Here is a 13628-nt window from a genome sequence, read left to right as displayed (position 1 = left end):
GAGCCGTGGAGAGAAGTGGTTGTTATTGCTCAGCTCTCAAGGAGAAGAATTTTTTCAGCAGCTTGATCATGTCACAAGAGGGATCTGCCCAGTGTCAAGGATGATGTTTGAGATTGAGGCTTCAGGTGAGTTGAGGATTGTGAGTGGGAGAGGGAGGGTGAGCAGGTATCCAGTTAGGAGTTCTTGGGAGGGGGTTTGCAGGCAGCAGGGTGAGAAAGGGTGTTTATTTGTTTATTTGAGGGCCCCCCCCCCAAGGCTTCTAGCAGAGGCATTCCCATGTCTTAGAGCACACAGAGTCATCCACTGCACTCACAGGAATGCCATTTAACTTTGCCTTTCTCTAACCCAGGTGCCAGCCCTAATAAAGGCCACAGCCTTGGAATCAGGATGAAGCTGGAGCCTGAGGGAGCCAGGCACACTCAGGAGAGGGCAAGTAGCTGACTGGCTGGGATTTGGCCCACATAACTCTGGACTCATTCTTTGGTTTTGGTTTTCTTTATTGTAGCTGACCGAGAGGCTCACAGGCCATCACGAGGCTCTCTGAAGCAGACTCATTTCAGGTGCAACGTGGATTCCCATCACCGATCATCCAAAAGATAAGTTGGGAGCCACGGCCTGGAGATGGGGGCGTAGCAGGTTGGGAGTTCTTGGGACAGATTTAAAAATTAGCGGAGGGAAAAGCAAACTTGTCCAAGGGCCTCTTAGGACAGCTAAAGGGAGAGGCTCTACTTTTGATGGCAGCTTTCAGGCGGGCAGTGCAGAACAGCTCTTGTTTGTGTCGTGGTTTCCGGTGTGCCGTGTTCCCTAGTGTGTCTTTGGGGTCCCTTTTGCCTTCTTCCCTCGAGGCCCTCACCACAAGCATGATGTGTGGTGTTTGATGTCCCCCTGTTTGTCACGTTCTGTGTCACGGGTGTCTGCACACATATGGGTGCCGGAGCTGTTCTGCCCTGCCGCATGGCCAGCTGCAATGGGACAAGCCCTGGGGAGTGTAAATTTGTAATGGGGGCTGTACTTGGGCTCTAGATGCTATTCCTAGATGGACCTAAGGTGTTTGCAGCTTGTGAGTTATCCTGGTGGTGTTTGACACATGTTCTAACTTTCTTTCAGGTGCAGATGCATTGCATCCATGGCAGAGGGTCAGAGTTAGCAGGTGCCGGGCCTTCCTAGGAGCAGGGTGAGTAGCAGACTGGTGGGGTTTTGGCCGATGCGGTGCCAAGATCAGGCACTGATGTTTGGTTCTCTTTAATCTAGCTGTCTGAGAGACACCAGCCCGGTGACAGCAGGACCTTCCCAGCTGACGAGGTGGCCTTTCCTTGCACCTGGCACGGACCGGCATCGCCAGATGTCTGAGAGATAAGTAGAGGGCTATGACCCACAGAGGGGATGAAGGCAGGGTGCTGGTTTGGGAATTACTGGGAAGGGTTTTTGAGTCCAATTTGGCGGTGGGGGGGGTGTCCATGAAGTGGCCCCTTAGGCCCCATGAAAGCCAAGTCTCACTTTTGATCTCAGTGCTGAGGTGTTCAGGGCAGAGCAGTCCCGGTGTGTCTGGTGTCACTTGTCTGCTGTGCATTATGTGTTGTTTGTGTATCTCCTGTCTTTTACCTTAGCACTTTGAGGGGCCTGTCAGAAACCTTGGCATCATTGTTAGCATCTGTGATCTCTGCATTCCTTGGCCTGGCACCGAGGCCATAGAACTTTTGACTCGGGAGCTCAGACAGGCATCAGACTCTCCTCTCTTTGGATGCATCCAGTCAGATGTCTTGTCAGGTCTTGTTCTGAGCTGTACGGACAGCTGTGCCCCACCTGGATCCATTATGGTGGATTAGGGCTTGAAAGAATGTGAGGGCAGGCAGAGGATTCTGACCATAGGATTCCTAGGCATCCATCTTTACTCTTCTTGGAATCAATCATTCAGTTAGCATCTTCTTCCTGCAGTGTTCTCTGAGCCTCATCAGCTCACCATCAGTTTGAACTGAGTCATCTCCTTTTGCATGCTCTCAGTCCTTGCAGCCATTTTCCTTGCCAAGAGATTTCTGTTCCTGTTGTGTCCCCGTTGTGTGTCCTGTCCTGTCTGTCCTGTGTCACGGGTGTCAGCACACATTTGTGCCGGAGCTGCTCTGCCCTGCCGCATAGCCTGGTGCGATAGGAGAGGGCCCGGGGACTTGGAATGTGTAATGTGGGGTGCAGTTGGACTCTGGATGGGATTTGTAGATGGACACAGGACATCTGGAGCTCTTAAGTTGTCCTGCAACAGTGTGACTCTTGTCCTAACGTTTTTTTCAGATTCAGATGTATTAAATCTGGGCCAGAGGGCCCCAACCCCTGTGAGGGGATTCCCCCGAGCAGGTGAGGCCCCATTTGTCTGTGGAGCAGAAGTGTACATGGTGACTCTGTTAGAGCTCTGTTCTTTGTCTTTCTTTTTAGGAAGTGAATCTGGATAGCAGCAGTCAAGGTGAGCCGTGGAGAGAAGTGGTTGTTATTGCTCAGCTCTCAAGGAGAAGAATTTTTTCAGCAGCTTGATCATGTCACAAGAGGGATCTGCCCAGTGTCAAGGATGATGTTTGAGATTGAGGCTTCAGGTGAGTTGAGGATTGTGAGTGGGAGAGGGAGGGTGAGCAGGTATCCAGTTAGGAGTTCTTGGGAGGGGGTTTGCAGGCAGCAGGGTGAGAAAGGGTGTTTATTTGTTTATTTGAGGGCCCCCCCCCCAAGGCTTCTAGCAGAGGCATTCCCATGTCTTAGAGCACACAGAGTCATCCACTGCACTCACAGGAATGCCATTTAACTTTGCCTTTCTCTAACCCAGGTGCCAGCCCTAATAAAGGCCACAGCCTTGGAATCAGGATGAAGCTGGAGCCTGAGGGAGCCAGGCACACTCAGGAGAGGGCAAGTAGCTGACTGGCTGGGATTTGGCCCACATAACTCTGGACTCATTCTTTGGTTTTGGTTTTCTTTATTGTAGCTGACCGAGAGGCTCACAGGCCATCACGAGGCTCTCTGAAGCAGACTCATTTCAGGTGCAACGTGGATTCCCATCACCGATCATCCAAAAGATAAGTTGGGAGCCACGGCCTGGAGATGGGGGCGTAGCAGGTTGGGAGTTCTTGGGACAGATTTAAAAATTAGCGGAGGGAAAAGCAAACTTGTCCAAGGGCCTCTTAGGACAGCTAAAGGGAGAGGCTCTACTTTTGATGGCAGCTTTCAGGCGGGCAGTGCAGAACAGCTCTTGTTTGTGTCGTGGTTTCCGGTGTGCCGTGTTCCCTAGTGTGTCTTTGGGGTCCCTTTTGCCTTCTTCCCTCGAGGCCCTCACCACAAGCATGATGTGTGGTGTTTGATGTCCCCCTGTTTGTCACGTTCTGTGTCACGGGTGTCTGCACACATATGGGTGCCGGAGCTGTTCTGCCCTGCCGCATGGCCAGCTGCAATGGGACAAGCCCTGGGGAGTGTAAATTTGTAATGGGGGCTGTACTTGGGCTCTAGATGCTATTCCTAGATGGACCTAAGGTGTTTGCAGCTTGTGAGTTATCCTGGTGGTGTTTGACACATGTTCTAACTTTCTTTCAGGTGCAGATGCATTGCATCCATGGCAGAGGGTCAGAGTTAGCAGGTGCCGGGCCTTCCTAGGAGCAGGGTGAGTAGCAGACTGGTGGGGTTTTGGCCGATGCGGTGCCAAGATCAGGCACTGATGTTTGGTTCTCTTTAATCTAGCTGTCTGAGAGACACCAGCCCGGTGACAGCAGGACCTTCCCAGCTGACGAGGTGGCCTTTCTTTGCACCTGGCACGGACCGGCATCGCCAGATGTCTGAGAGATAAGTAGAGGGCTATGACCTACAGAGGGGATGAAGGCAGAGGGTGCTGGTTTGGGAATTACTGGGAGGGGTTTTTGAGTCCAGTTTGGCGGTGGGCGGGTGTCCATGAAGTGGCCCCTTAGGCCCCATGAAAGCCAAGTCTCACTTTTGATCTCAGTGCTGAGGTGTTCAGGGCAGAGCAGTCCCGGTGTGTCTGGTGTCACTTGTCTGCTGTGCATTATGTGTTGTTTGTGTATCTCCTGTCTTTTACCTTAGCACTTTGAGGGGCCTGTCAGAAACCTTGGCATCATTGTTAGCATCTGTGATCTCTGCATTCCTTGGCCTGGCACCGAGGCCATAGAACTTTTGACTCGGGAGCTCAGACAGGCATCAGACTCTTCTCTCTTTGGATGCATCCAGTCAGATGTCTTGTCAGGTCTTGTTCTGAGCTGTACGGACAGCTGTGCCCCACCTGGATCCATTATGGTGGATTAGGGCTTGAAAGAATGTGAGGGCAGGCAGAGGATTCTGACCATAGGATTCCTAGGCATCCATCTTTACTCTTCTTGGAATCAATCATTCAGTTAGCATCTTCTTCCTGCAGTGTTCTCTGAGCCTCATCAGCTCACCGTCAGTTTGAACTGAGTCATCTCCTTTTGCATGCTCTCAGTCCTTGCAGCCATTTTCCTTGCCAAGAGATTTCTGTTCCTGTTGTGTCCCCGTTGTGTGTCCTGTCCTGTCTGTCCTGTGTCACGGGTGTCAGCACACATTTGTGCCGGAGCTGCTCTGCCCTGCCGCATAGCCTGGTGTGATAGGAGAGGGCCCGGGGACTTGGAATGTGTAATGTGGGGTGCAGTTGGACTCTGGATGGGATTTGTAGATGGACACAGGACATCTGGAGCTCTTAAGTTGTCCTGCAACAGTGTGACTCTTGTCCTAACGTTTTTTTCAGATTCAGATGTATTAAATCTGGGCCAGAGGGCCCCAACCCCTGTGAGGGGATTCCCCCGAGCAGGTGAGGCCCCATTTGTCTGTGGAGCAGAAGTGTACATGGTGACTCTGTTAGAGCTCTGTTCTTTGTCTTTCTTTTTAGGAAGTGAATCTGGATAGCAGCAGTCAAGGTGAGCCGTGGAGAGAAGTGGTTGTTATTGCTCAGCTCTCAAGGAGAAGAATTTTTTCAGCAGCTTGATCATGTCACAAGAGGGATCTGCCCAGTGTCAAGGATGATGTTTGAGATTGAGGCTTCAGGTGAGTTGAGGATTGTGAGTGGGAGAGGGAGGGTGAGCAGGTATCCAGTTAGGAGTTCTTGGGAGGGGGTTTGCAGGCAGCAGGGTGAGAAAGGGTGTTTATTTGTTTATTTGAGGGCCCCCCCCCCAAGGCTTCTAGCAGAGGCATTCCCATGTCTTAGAGCACACAGAGTCATCCACTGCACTCACAGGAATGCCATTTAACTTTGCCTTTCTCTAACCCAGGTGCCAGCCCTAATAAAGGCCACAGCCTTGGAATCAGGATGAAGCTGGAGCCTGAGGGAGCCAGGCACACTCAGGAGAGGGCAAGTAGCTGACTGGCTGGGATTTGGCCCACATAACTCTGGACTCATTCTTTGGTTTTGGTTTTCTTTATTGTAGCTGACCGAGAGGCTCACAGGCCATCACGAGGCTCTCTGAAGCAGACTCATTTCAGGTGCAACGTGGATTCCCATCACCGATCATCCAAAAGATAAGTTGGGAGCCACGGCCTGGAGATGGGGGCGTAGCAGGTTGGGAGTTCTTGGGACAGATTTAAAAATTAGCGGAGGGAAAAGCAAACTTGTCCAAGGGCCTCTTAGGACAGCTAAAGGGAGAGGCTCTACTTTTGATGGCAGCTTTCAGGCGGGCAGTGCAGAACAGCTCTTGTTTGTGTCGTGGTTTCCGGTGTGCCGTGTTCCCTAGTGTGTCTTTGGGGTCCCTTTTGCCTTCTTCCCTCGAGGCCCTCACCACAAGCATGATGTGTGGTGTTTGATGTCCCCCTGTTTGTCACGTTCTGTGTCACGGGTGTCTGCACACATATGGGTGCCGGAGCTGTTCTGCCCTGCCGCATGGCCAGCTGCAATGGGACAAGCCCTGGGGAGTGTAAATTTGTAATGGGGGCTGTACTTGGGCTCTAGATGCTATTCCTAGATGGACCTAAGGTGTTTGCAGCTTGTGAGTTATCCTGGTGGTGTTTGACACATGTTCTAACTTTCTTTCAGGTGCAGATGCATTGCATCCATGGCAGAGGGTCAGAGTTAGCAGGTGCCGGGCCTTCCTAGGAGCAGGGTGAGTAGCAGACTGGTGGGGTTTTGGCCGATGCGGTGCCAAGATCAGGCACTGATGTTTGGTTCTCTTTAATCTAGCTGTCTGAGAGACACCAGCCCGGTGACAGCAGGACCTTCCCAGCTGACGAGGTGGCCTTTCTTTGCACCTGGCACGGACCGGCATCGCCAGATGTCTGAGAGATAAGTAGAGGGCTATGACCCACAGAGGGGATGAAGGCAGGGTGCTGGTTTGGGAATTACTGGGAAGGGTTTTTGAGTCCAATTTGGCGGTGGGGGGGGTGTCCATGAAGTGGCCCCTTAGGCCCCATGAAAGCCAAGTCTCACTTTTGATCTCAGTGCTGAGGTGTTCAGGGCAGAGCAGTCCCGGTGTGTCTGGTGTCACTTGTCTGCTGTGCATTATGTGTTGTTTGTGTATCTCCTGTCTTTTACCTTAGCACTTTGAGGGGCCTGTCAGAAACCTTGGCATCATTGTTAGCATCTGTGATCTCTGCATTCCTTGGCCTGGCACCGAGGCCATAGAACTTTTGACTCGGGAGCTCAGACAGGCATCAGACTCTCCTCTCTTTGGATGCATCCAGTCAGATGTCTTGTCAGGTCTTGTTCTGAGCTGTACGGACAGCTGTGCCCCACCTGGATCCATTATGGTGGATTAGGGCTTGAAAGAATGTGAGGGCAGGCAGAGGATTCTGACCATAGGATTCCTAGGCATCCATCTTTACTCTTCTTGGAATCAATCATTCAGTTAGCATCTTCTTCCTGCAGTGTTCTCTGAGCCTCATCAGCTCACCGTCAGTTTGAACTGAGTCATCTCCTTTTGCATGCTCTCAGTCCTTGCAGCCATTTTCCTTGCCAAGAGATTTCTGTTCCTGTTGTGTCCCCGTTGTGTGTCCTGTCCTGTCTGTCCTGTGTCACGGGTGTCAGCACACATTTGTGCCGGAGCTGCTCTGCCCTGCCGCATAGCCTGGTGCGATAGGAGAGGGCCCGGGGACTTGGAATGTGTAATGTGGGGTGTAGTTGGACTCTGGATGGGATTTGTAGATGGACACGGGGTATCTGGAGCTCTTCAGTTGTCCTGCAACAGTGTGACTCTTGTCCTAACGTTTTTTTCAGATTCAGATGTATTAAATCTGGGCCAGAGGGCCCCATCCCGGGTGAGGGGATTCCCCCGAGCAGGTGAGGCCCCATTTGTCTCTGCAGCAGAAGCGTACATGGTGACTCTGTTAGAGCTCTGTTCTTTGTATTTCTTTTTAGGAAGTGAATCTGGATACCAGCAGTCAAGGTGAGCAGTGCAGAGAACTAGTTGTTATTGCTCAGCTCTCAAGAACAGCAATTATTTCAGCAGATTCATCATGTCACAAGAGGGATCTGCCCACTGTCAGGGATGATGTTTGAGATTGAGGCTTCAGGTGAGTTGAGGATTGTGAGTGGAAGAGGGAGGGTGAGCAGGTATCCAGTTAGGAGTTATGTGGGGGGGGGGGGGTGTTGCAGGCAGCAGGGTGAGAAAGGGTGTTTATTTGAGGACCCCCCCCGCCACACAAGGCTTCTCAGAAGCCTCGCAGAGGCACTCCCATGTCTTACAGCACACAGAGTCATCCCCTGCACTCACAGGAATGCCATTTAACTTTGCCTTTCTCTAACCCAGGTGCCACTGCTAATAAAGGCCGCAGCCTTGGAATCAGGATGAAGCTGGAGCCTGAAGGAGCCCGGCACACTCAGGAGAGGGCAAGTAGCTGACTTGCTGGGATATGGCCCACATAACTCTGAACTCATACTCTGGTTTTGATTTTCTTTGTTGTAGGTGACTGAGAGGCTTTCAGGCCATCACAGGGCCCTCCGAGGCAGACTCATTTCAGGTGCAACATGGATTCACATCACCCATCATCCAGAAGATAAGTTGGGGGCCAGGGCTTGGAGATGGGATGATGGGAGAGTGGTGGGTTGGGAGATCTTGGGGCAGATGTAAAAATTAGCAGAGAGAAAAGCAATCTTCCCCTAGGGCCTCTTAGGACAGCAAAAGGGAGAGGCTCTACTTTTGATGGCAGCTTTCAGGCGGGCAGTGCAGAACAGCTCTGGACTGTGTCACGTTGTCCGGTGTGTCGTGTTACCTAGTGTGTCTTTGGGGTCCCTTTTACCTTTTCCCCTCAATGTTCTCACCACAAGCATGATGTGTCTTGTTTAATGTTCCCCTGTTTGTCACGTTCTGTGTCACGGGTGTCTGCTCATATTTGTGCTGGAGCTGCTCTGCCCTGCCGCATAGCCTGCTGCGATAGGACAAGCCTGGGGAGTTGAAATCTGTAATTTGGGTGTACATTGGCTCTAGATGCTATTCCAAGATTGACATAAGGTGTTTGCATGTTGTGAGTTATCCTGGTGGTGTTTGACATATGTTCTAACTTTCTTTCAGGTGCAGATGCATTGCATCCATGGCAGAGGGTCAGGGTTAGGAGATGCCGGGCCTTCTTAGGAGCACAGTGAGTAGCAGACTGGTGGGGTTTTGGGCGATGTGGTGCCAAGATCAGGCACTGATGTTTGGTTTTCTTTTATACAGCTGTCTGTGAGACACCAGCGCGGTGCCAGCAGGACCTTCCCAGCTGACGAGGTGGCTTTTCTTTGCACCTGATACGGAGCATCACGCCCTGATATCTGAGAGATAAGTAGACAGCTAAGACCCACAGAGGGGTTGAAAGCAGGGTTCTGGTTTGGTAATTACTGGGAGAGGTTTTTGAATCTGCTTTGGAGGAGGGGGGGTGTCCATGAAGTGGCCCCTTAGGCCCCATAAAAGCAACGTCTCACTTTTGATCACAGTGCTGAGGTGCTCAGGGCAGAGCAGTCCCGGTGTGTCTGGTGTCCCTTGTGTACTGTGCATTATGTGTGTTTGGCTATGTCCTGTCCTTTAGCTTAGGCCTTTGAGGGGCCTATCAGAACCCCGGCATCATTCTTAGCATCTGTGATTTCTGCATTCCTTGGCCTGGCACCCAGGCCATAGAACTTTTGACTCGGGAGCTCAGACAGGCATCAGAATTGCATCTCTTTTTAGAAGCAGCTAGTCAGATGTCTTTTCAGGTCTTGTTCTCAGCTGTACGGACAACTGCAACCCTGCAAGGTTCCATTATGGCTGATTAGGACTTGTAAGAATGTGAGCACAGGTAGAGCATTGCGACTGTAGGGCTCCTGGGCATTCATCTTTGCAGTTCTTGGACTGAATAATTCAGTTTAGCATCTTCTTTTTCCAGGGCTCTCTGAGCCTCATCAGCTCACCATCAGTCTCACCTTAGTCATCTCATTTTGCATCCTCTCAGTCCTTGCAGTCATTTTCCTTGCCTAGAGGTTTCTGTCTGTGTCGTGTCCCTATTGTTTGTCACGTCCTGTCGTGTCAGGGGTGTCAGCACACATTTGTGTCGGAGCTGCTCTGCCCTGCCACATAGCCTGCTGCAATAGGACAAGTCCCGGGGACTTGGAATTTGTAGTATGCGGTGTAGTTGGACTCTAGATGGGATTTGTAGATGGACACAAGATGTCTGGAGCTCTTAAGCTATTCTGCAGCCTTTTGACTTTTGTCCTAACTTTCTTTCAGATGCAGAAGGATAAAATCCAGGGTAGAGCCCCCCATCCCAGGTGAGGGGATTCCCCCAAGCAGGTCAGTTACTGTTTTCCTCGGTACAGGAAGCCTATATGATGGCTGTTACAGCTCTGTTGCCTTTCTTTTTAGGAAGTCAAGGCAGAGAGCAGCAGTCCAGGCCAGCGGGCAAGGTGAGCATTGAGTAGCATACAGAAGCAGTTTTATTGCTGAGGTCTCAGTTTCTGGTGCAGCTCTAACTATCTCCTCTTGTTTTTTTTTTTTTTTATTTTAGGTGGTCCACTTGTGATCTATCCTGGCCGAGCATGCCCATGCCAGGTGAGTGCAAGCTTATTGTATCGGTGTGGCATACTTGTCATGGTAGGGAGGTTGTGTTTTCACAGTATCTCTGCATGCTTTTCTGCTTTGTTTCTTTGCAGGTGCTGTCGCTGTCCTAGGCATGACCAAGGAACAGAGGAGGGCAGGTTAGTCGGTGTTTAGGCAGGCTGACTCATAGGCGAGCATTATGCAGCAGCATGCTAAGCATGTACATTTTCTTTTTGCAGGTGTCTTCTGGGCAGCCTCTGGAGTCAAATCAAGATTTGAGGTGAGCTGGGACAGTGGTGCAGAGGACTCCCGGGGATTACCGTTTTTGATGGCAATAGTCGCGTTTTCTGTTGCGCCTTAGGTACCCCGAGGAGGCTGTTAGCCAAAGCTTGGAAGCGGCAGCACCGAAGCGCACGCATCGAGAACATCTCAACATCCACGTCCGACCGAGGATGGATTTTGTCCGCTCGTCTTCCAAAAGCTAAGTGTCGGGGCCAGCGGTCGGGAGAAGGGGAAAAGCCTTTACTATCACAGGAGGTAGTTTCATGTCAACTTAGCGGAGAGGTCCGTAGTGGGACGGGCTCCCTGGAAGTAAAGGGAGAGGGTTTCTCCTCAGCCTCACCAGAGCCTTTGCCGGGCAGGGCAGTTCCGACCCATCTCCACAGCGTCACGAACTTTGCGTCGTCAGCCTTCCTCGACTCGGCATCGTCACGGATCTTCCCCCGAGGAGCTCGCCTTTGGGTCCGGAGCTATAGCCACGATCACCCGGCCGTCCGCTTCCTTCTCGAGGCTCGCCGAGCCTCTCGAGCACCTTCTTAACTGCTTTGGCACTAACTTCTTTTAATGAGTTACATTTCATTAACACACGCTATTGTCATAGAGCTTCCTTTGCTTTGGCATCATCAGCCTCTGGCTCATCTTGCGCTAGCAGTCTCAGGTCCCTAAGGGGAAAGTTGCCACTTGTCTCTGTGTTGCGTCATCTGTGTCTATGTTATGTCATCCGTGTCTGTTATGTAGCGTGTGTCCGTTGTCTTCCACGTCATAGGCCTTTATTACATCTCGATGCTTTATCGGCACTATTCTGTGCCATATCGGCCCTATTCTACTCACGTTCCTTTCCGGATATTCCTTATTCTGGCATCTTTACATTTTTACTCTTTGAGCCAGGAAGGATTACAGAAGATGTTCTCATCCATCTTCCTTCTCACTACCAGCTTTGGTAGTGCCTTTTTTCCCATGCCATTCTCTTGGACTTTTGGAGGGAGCATCCTAATCCCTCCTCAGGTGACTGCAGTAGTTCTATAGGTTCCATCTTCTCAAAGGGTATAGGGCTCAAGAATTAATCTTCCAGAGAGTTACCTTAAGTCCTGCTTTATATTGTATGTACCTATGTTGGCTTGTATTTTATGTACCTATATTGTGTATACCTATGCTGGCTTATACTCTATGTACTTATACTGTATGTACCTATGTTGGCCTTTACTGTATGTACTTATATTGCATGTACCTCTGATGGCTTATATTGTATGTACCTGTGTGGGCTTATACTGTATGTACTTACACTGTATGTGAGTGTATTGGTGTATATTGTCTGTACTTACACTGTATGTAAGCGTGTCACCTTATATTGTGTATACTTACACTCTATGTACACTTGTACTATATGCGTCAGCTTATAATGTGTGTACTTACATTGTACCAATTATGATTGGAACTGCCCTGCCCTGGCCCGTAGTCACAGTTAGGTGGAAGAGTTATAAAAACTGTACCGTTCATCTGTGTTTTGTGGGATTTTGGGTAGAAAATTTATTGGGCCAGTGCGGGGACAAGTCCTAGCTGTCAGATAGACACTCGTTGACCCCTTCCCGTCGTCTCACAGGTCCCCGAGGCTACCGATTTCCCCAGAATCTACCATTTGACGTCAAGGAGCGGCAGCCAGAAGATGCATTGAAGCACGTTCTTCAGCGTCTCGGGTAAGGGCCACAGCGAGCGTGTAAGTCGGAAGAGTGTGTGAGCGTGCGTGAGAGCATGTGAATGTGTCTGTCTGAGTCCGCTCGTCTCTGTGTGTGTGAGCGCACGCTGACTGGTTTTACCCTTGTGTGTATGACACTTGCTTTTCAGGTTTTTCAACTCATTTTTAAATTTAGAATAAAAAATCCCCAGCCGGGGTTTTTTTTTTTTTTCCCCCCCGGCTGGGTTTTTTTTTCCTCGGTCCCGGTCGGTCTGCGAGGCGACGTTCATCGCCAAAGTTTGGGCGCGGACCATCCAGGGACCGGGGTTTTCGTCAGGCAGGAGGATTTTTTGGAGGCTCCCGGGAACCACGTTCCCGAGGACCAATGATTGCTGGGGTGTAATTTAGCAGTTGTGATGAGAGGGATGGTGAGTTTGTGTGTAATCTGAAGGGAGAGGTTATGGTAGATGAGTGGTGGTTTCTGTGTGCTTTTGTTGTTTTGGGTTTCTTGTAACAATAACTCAACATGTAATGAAAATAGAAAAAGGTTATCACTTTGTGTTGATATGTGTATTGCTCTGTACTGCTCTGTATTGCTCCATATGTAAGTTTGACTTTTACCAGTGTGTCTATGGATTGTATATGCACTTGCGTTTGTATACACTGTTTCTATGTATTTTGCTGATGTCTAAATAAAAACATGCATTTAATAAAGTTGAATCACCCCTAATCAAGATACCCCCTGCCCTTCCCTACCCCCACCGTGGCTCCTGTCTTTTTTTGGTGCGGTTTGGTAATTTCTTTCCTCTGTATTTCTTCCTTTTGCTCCTCACTTTCCTTTTCTATTTCTAACTTAACTCCCATCTGTCTCTAACCCTTTGTTTCTGTTTCTCACTCTTTGTGACACTGTGTCTCTGCTTCTGTAACTCTGTTTCCATCTGCTTCCTTTTATTTGTCCATTTCACTATTTCTGTCTAACTGTGTGTATTTTTCTCTCTTGTCTATACTTTGCACCTTATTTCTTTTTCTTTGTAACTTTCACCCTCGCTCTTCTTGCTTCTGTTTCTCCATGTTCTCCTTTTCCTTGGTTTGTCTTTTTTGCTCTCAGTCTTTTCATTTTTCACTCTGCCCTGAATTTTCTAATCCTAACCACTTTCTTTTCCCTCCAAGTCCTGTCTTTCCTGTTTCCCACCCTCCTTTTCTTTTCTCTCTGTCTTGGTTTCTCTCTCTGTTTTCTTTTCTCTTTCTGCCTCTCTGTCTTTTCTTCTCTATCTCCCTCTCTTCTTTTTCTCTGTTTTTTTCTCTGTCTTCTTTTCTCTCTGTTTCCCTCTGTCTTTTTTTTCCCTATCTCTTCCTCTTCTTTTCACTCTTTTTCCTTCTATTTTTTTCAGCCTTTACTTCTCTCTCTCTCTTTTCTCTCTCTCTCTTTTCTCTCTCTCTCTCTCTCTCTCTCTCTTCTCTCTCTCTCTCCTCTCTCTCTCTCTCCTCTCTCTCTCTCTCTTCTCTCTCTCTCTCTCTTCTCTCTTCTCTTCTCTCCTCTCTTCTCTCCCCTCTCTCTCCTCTCTCTCTCCCCTCTCTAACTTTGTTTTCCTTTCTAGCTTTAGTTTAAAAAAGCAGCAGTAGAAACTTTCAGGCTCCCGGGGAGTAAAGGAAAAAAATAAAAAATTTAAAAATACAAAACAAACCCTTTACTCCCCAGGAGCCTGAAACTT

General features: G+C 49.7%; 5 long non-coding RNA genes across 5 annotated transcripts; all 5 read left to right on the top strand.

The window, feature by feature from the left end:
• The first annotated feature begins 9 nt into the window (after nucleotides 1-9).
• On the top strand, nucleotides 10-1368 carry LOC141729992 (uncharacterized). Its single transcript, XR_012581493.1, has 4 exons — nucleotides 10-125; nucleotides 350-429; nucleotides 506-1174; nucleotides 1252-1368. It is a non-coding gene; the product is annotated as an uncharacterized LOC141729992 (long non-coding RNA).
• A 1095-nt stretch (nucleotides 1369-2463) lies between these two features.
• Nucleotides 2464-3818, top strand: LOC141729991 (uncharacterized). Its single transcript, XR_012581492.1, has 4 exons — nucleotides 2464-2579; nucleotides 2804-2883; nucleotides 2960-3628; nucleotides 3706-3818. It is a non-coding gene; the product is annotated as an uncharacterized LOC141729991 (long non-coding RNA).
• Nucleotides 3819-4918: 1100 nt separating this feature from the next.
• On the top strand, nucleotides 4919-6598 carry LOC141729990 (uncharacterized). Its single transcript, XR_012581491.1, has 4 exons — nucleotides 4919-5034; nucleotides 5259-5338; nucleotides 5415-6083; nucleotides 6161-6598. It is a non-coding gene; the product is annotated as an uncharacterized LOC141729990 (long non-coding RNA).
• A 583-nt stretch (nucleotides 6599-7181) lies between these two features.
• Nucleotides 7182-9786, top strand: LOC141729989 (uncharacterized). The gene is made up of 3 exons (XR_012581490.1): nucleotides 7182-7255; nucleotides 7334-8553; nucleotides 8631-9786. It is a non-coding gene; the product is annotated as an uncharacterized LOC141729989 (long non-coding RNA).
• A 145-nt stretch (nucleotides 9787-9931) lies between these two features.
• Nucleotides 9932-12630, top strand: LOC141730083 (uncharacterized). Its single transcript, XR_012581537.1, has 4 exons — nucleotides 9932-9977; nucleotides 10079-10123; nucleotides 10205-10245; nucleotides 10327-12630. It is a non-coding gene; the product is annotated as an uncharacterized LOC141730083 (long non-coding RNA).
• Nucleotides 12631-13628: the final 998 nt, after the last annotated feature.

The sequence above is a fragment of the Zonotrichia albicollis genome, chromosome 9, assembly GCF_047830755.1.
Source record: "Zonotrichia albicollis isolate bZonAlb1 chromosome 9, bZonAlb1.hap1, whole genome shotgun sequence".
NCBI lineage: Eukaryota > Metazoa > Chordata > Aves > Passeriformes > Passerellidae > Zonotrichia > Zonotrichia albicollis.
This window is presented reverse-complemented; position numbering and strand designations above follow the sequence as displayed.